This window comes from Bombus fervidus, unplaced genomic scaffold, assembly GCF_041682495.2.
Source record: "Bombus fervidus isolate BK054 unplaced genomic scaffold, iyBomFerv1 scaffold0127, whole genome shotgun sequence".
Lineage (NCBI taxonomy): Eukaryota > Metazoa > Arthropoda > Insecta > Hymenoptera > Apidae > Bombus > Bombus fervidus.
The window spans coordinates 12,501-17,500 of record NW_027212689.1 but is presented as its reverse complement, the minus strand read 5'-3'; the positions used below and the strand labels follow the sequence as shown (position 1 = coordinate 17,500).

General features: G+C 50.9%; 2 non-coding genes across 2 annotated transcripts in view; both read left to right on the top strand.

Annotated features, from left to right (window-relative positions):
• The first annotated feature begins 970 nt into the window (after positions 1 to 970).
• Positions 971 to 1,125, top strand: LOC139997626 (5.8S ribosomal RNA). The gene has a single exon (XR_011802976.1). It is a non-coding gene; the product is annotated as a 5.8S ribosomal RNA (ribosomal RNA).
• Positions 1,126 to 3,253: 2,128 nt separating this feature from the next.
• LOC139997629 (large subunit ribosomal RNA) overlaps positions 3,254 to 5,000 on the top strand; it is a 4,174-nt gene continuing 2,427 nt past the window's right edge. The window contains exon 1 of the ribosomal RNA XR_011802979.1: positions 3,254 to 5,000. This exon is cut by the window's right edge and continues 2,427 nt beyond it. This is a non-coding gene — a ribosomal RNA (large subunit ribosomal RNA).

The following is a 5,000-nucleotide window of genomic DNA, read 5'->3' as shown; positions in this document are numbered from 1 at the left end:
TTAGTCGTCGTTGTCGCCATCCGTTCGGAGGGGACCGCCGGCCGTCTCTCTATCCTCGTTGTCGAGAGTCTAATGCCTCGTTCCGTCGCTAGAGTTTTTCAAACTCTGCTTCTGGCTATCGGGAAGAAAAGACCGCGCGAGGAAGAGGAAGGACGACCGTGCGCGTCCCTTTCGAATTTTTTTTTATTTTTACCTGAGCGACCAAAGTGGATTCAGAGGGGACCGCCGGCCGTCTCTCTATCTTCGTTGTCGCGAGTCTAATGCCTCGTTCCGTCGCTAGAGTTTTTCAAACTCTGCTTCTGGCTATCGGGAAGAATAGACCGCGCGCGAGGAAGAGGAAGGACGACCGTGCGCGTCCCATCGATTTTTTTTATTTTTACCTGAACCACCGAAGTCGATTCAGAGGGGACCGCCGGCCGTGTCTGTATCCTCGTTGTCGAGAGTCTAATGCCTCGTTCCGTCGCTAGAGTTTTTCAAACTCTGCTTCTGGCTATCGGGAAGAGAAACGACCGCGCGAGGAAGACTACGACCGTGCGCGTCCCATCGATTTTTTTTTACCCGAACGATGGAGATGCATATCGGCTGTTTGCTTCGAATAACTGGACGAGAGGAACGAACATATATATATATCATGGGCTAGCCACCGTGCGCTTTCTTCGCGAGATCGTGTGCTGTACAGAGGATTCAGAATCGGGTGTTATATCCCCGTCGTTTCCTGACGAACGGAGCTTCGATCTCGTTGGTTGTTATATATTATAATGCACTTTACGCCCGGTCGGCGGGCTGCGTGTGTCGTCGCGCAGTCCGTCCGATTTCGTTTTCGAACGTATTTTCGTGTCGTCAATCATATGGCGACTTCCGCGCGTTCGATTCCCGTTGGTCGGACGTTTGTCGGATATCGGCTTCTTTCGAACCGAGAATAAGAGTACAAAAACCTGAGTACACAAACAAAAATCCATGCATAAACGATTACCCTGAACGGTGGATCACTTGGCTCGTGGGTCGATGAAGAACGCAGCTAATTGCGCGTCAACGTGTGAACTGCAGGACACATGAACATCGACATTTCGAACGCACATTGCGGTCCACGGATACAATTCCTGGACCACGCCTGGCTGAGGGTTGCTCACGTAAACCTAAGACTGCTTGCGTTGCGTATCGTTGCTCTCGGTCCGTATCTCTCTGTTCTTTCTTGCCTCGTCGACAGCCCGCCGTCGTTCGTTTTATCTTTAAACGAACGTTTCTGAGTCGGAGGACGAGCGCCAAGCAAAAGAATACGAATTAAAGAGCGGTCGAGGGCTCGTACGCGACGTACGAGCGATTGTTGGACGTTCGTCGGCGTTCGTCGCTGGATCGTGTGGAGACCGGCGTACGCATGCTCTCGATACAAATATATATGAAAAATCTATCGCGTTCACGGGAGACTCGCAAAACTACCTCCGTCTCTTCTCTGTCCCTTCTTGGCTTGACAACCCGCCGTCGTTCGTGTTTTACGAACGTTTCTGAGTCGGACGAAGCGCAAGAAGAAGGATACGAATTAAAAGAGCGCGGAGAGAACCGTCGTCGTCGACGCGGTTATCGAGATACACAGAGCGAGTTTTCTTCGTGGCCGATTTTTTTTTTCTTTTTGTATCAGCCTCTGCTACGTTTTGTTAGTCTTCGATAAGCACGAATGACCGCGCCCCCGACGTCGTCTTAAATGAATTTTTGGCGAGACTGAGAGAAAGCAAAAATATTTTTGAACAAAGTCAGTCGAGAGAGGAGAGAAAAGAGAACCAAGATATTAAAACCTAAACCTAAACTTGGTGGCGTAACGAAAAACTGTGTGCCTTAAAGAAACACAACCGTCTTTTCATCAAGATGTTTTTACTCGTACAGCCCCAGGGATCGAATACCCACTCCGTCTGTTCGTGCGGCAGAGATGTATTCTGCAGGCGCGAGACGACTGACGAGAAGACAACGAGGACCGTCGCATCGATGGGTCGTCGTTGCGTTTTTCATCCTCTGTGCTTTTTTCTGTTCTTCGCGAACCCAGAGAAAGCCGTAGATCCGGGAACGGACACACGAGATTTCTTCGAACGCTGATGACTTAGGGAGATGATCCCCAGCGTTGCGCGGAGATCGGAGAGTACGCGTACATGTATCGGGACGAATTTTTCCCCGTCGGTCGCGTATCTCTCTGCCCGCGCGCCTGGCCCAAAGCCACGTTCGTCGGAAATCAACGAAAAGTGTGTTACGATCTAGCGTGCGTCTACGATCGGCTATATTTAAGGGTGACGAAGAAGAGAAAAGCTCACGGTGTTGCGCAACGTTTCTGTACTCGATTTTAAGATGTGCATGTGAGTCCGTTACAAAGTTGTTCGGATCGTCGAAAATAGTCGTTTTCGTCGTCGTGCGAAAGAGAATAATCTCTGACATTGGCACGGAGAGATCGCGCAGAGGAAGAGAACGATCCTCTTTGGCGAGGCTCGAGAAAGACTAACGAAACTTGATTAGAGACGAGGTATACACGCGCCGTACGTACGACGTACGCGCGTGTGATTTTTTTTTGCTTTAAGGCGATTCGGCGCTCCGAGTATTAGAGAAAAAGAGATCGTTGGTCATCCCATGTCTCTTCGTCGTCTATCGCTGGACCGCGCATCCTAACGTATCGCCGGTCGTCCAGTCCCCGAGTAATAAATTCACCCCGTTGTGTACGTCTCGCGCTCGCTTTTCCACTTGCGTGAGTTCCCGTGCGTTTTCGTCGTTGGTACAGAGCAAAGAAACCGATATGTTATATACATGTCGCGTGTTCGATCTCTGTGCCAGCAATAACAGGCGAAAACAAGGAACCGCTGGAATCGTCGAGAAGAGAGAAACGGCTACGGGAGATATATTATACATAACACGTGTATATATATATATATATATTATACAAAGAGGACGGGCGTTAAAAACCGGAGATCGTTACGGGTGTCTTGCGTGAGTCTTAGCTCGAACATGATACGACGAACGAAGTTTAAAAGGCACTTTGGCGAGATGCATAAAACGTTTCTCGATCGAGATAGAATATAAGGTTCTCGATTCTATTCGAATTAATTTTTTTTTTTTATTTTTTTTTCTCTTTGAGGCGATTCTCGGAGAGAGAAATAAAAATAAAGACCCTCTGTCGCATTGTTATCAAACCGTCTTGCTTTTCTCGAATCGCGCCCACATGGCACGAAATTTTTTTTTCTTTGAAAAAAAAAATTGTCACCGTGTCGTGACGTTGAAGCGACCTCAGAGTAGGCGAGATCACCCGCTGAATTTAAGCATATTACTAAGCGGAGGAAAAGAAACTAACAAGGATTTCCTTAGTAGCGGCGAGCGAACAGGAATTAGCCCAGCACTGAATCCCGCGGTTCCGCCGTTGGGAAATGTAGTGTTCGGGAGGATCCGTTTATCCCGTGACGTCGAACCGCGTCCAAGTCCATCTTGAATGGGGCCATGTACCCACAGAGGGTGCCAGGCCCGTAGTGACCGGAACGCGTTTCGGGAGGATCTCTCCTTAGAGTCGGGTTGCTTGAGAGTGCAGCCCTAAGTTGGTGGTAAACTCCATCTAAGGCTAAATACAACCACGAGACCGATAGCGAACAAGTACCGTGAGGGAAAGTTGAAAAGAACTTTGAAGAGAGAGTTCAAGAGTACGTGAAACCGTTCAGGGGTAAACCTGAGAAACCCAAAAGATCGAATGGGGAGATTCATCGTCGACGGCGTCGGTGATCGTTGGTGAGCGATGCTCCGGGTGGGCCTTCGTGGTTCCATTGGCGAGGGCACGCCACCTTCGATTCGAACGCTCCGGCGTCGTAGTCGTGCACTTCTCCCCTAGTAGAACGTCGCGACCCGTTGTGTGTCGGTCTACGGCCCGAGCGGGTGACTGTCGCGTCGCTTCGGCGCACGCGGCAGACCCTCGGTCGCCCGGCCGACTGCACGACGGTACACTAGACGGTATCGGGCCGCAACCAATCCATTCTCGAATGTGTGTGCGTCTAGACCGCCGCAAGCATCGTCGATCGTTCTCAGTTTTTACGGAGTTTAATTCCGTGCTGGGGCGTCGGCAGCTGTTGGCTGGCGGATTTCTTGGACTGGCCGAGTCTCTGATTACCGGTCGGCGACGCTATTGCTTTGGGTACTCTCAGGACCCGTCTTGAAACACGGACCAAGGAGTCTAACATGTACGCGAGTCATTGGGACTTGTAAACCTAAAGGCGAAATGAAAGTGAAAATCGGCGCGCGTGCCCACCCTGAGTGGGTTGCGCGTGTCCGATCGAGGGAGGATGGGCCGCGAGACAATGCGGCCCCGCACTCCCGGGGCGTCTCGTTCTCATTGCGAGGAGAGGCGCACCTAGAGCGTACACGTTGGGACCCGAAAGATGGTGAACTATGCCTGGTCAGGACGAAGTCAGGGGAAACCCTGATGGAGGTCCGTAGCGATTCTGACGTGCAAATCGATCGTCGGAACTGGGTATAGGGGCGAAAGACTAATCGAACCATCTAGTAGCTGGTTCCCTCCGAAGTTTCCCTCAGGATAGCTGGCACTCGTCCGTTCTCATCGAACGCGTACGAGTCTCATCTGGTAAAGCGAATGATTAGAGGCCTTGGGGCCGAAACGACCTCAACCTATTCTCAAACTTTAAATGGGTGAGATCTCTGGCTTGCTTGGATCATGAAGCCACGAGATACAATTGTCGGATCAGAGTGCCAAGTGGGCCAATTTTGGTAAGCAGAACTGGCGCTGTGGGATGAACCAAACGTGGAGTTAAGGCGCCTAAGTCGACGCTTATGGGATACCATGAAAGGCGTTGGTTGCTTAAGACAGCAGGACGGTGGCCATGGAAGTCGGAATCCGCTAAGGAGTGTGTAACAACTCACCTGCCGAAGCAACTAGCCCTGAAAATGGATGGCGCTGAAGCGTCGCGCCTATACTCCGCCGTCAGTGGCAAGTGGGAAGGCACGCGAGTCTTTCGATCAATTGCGATCGT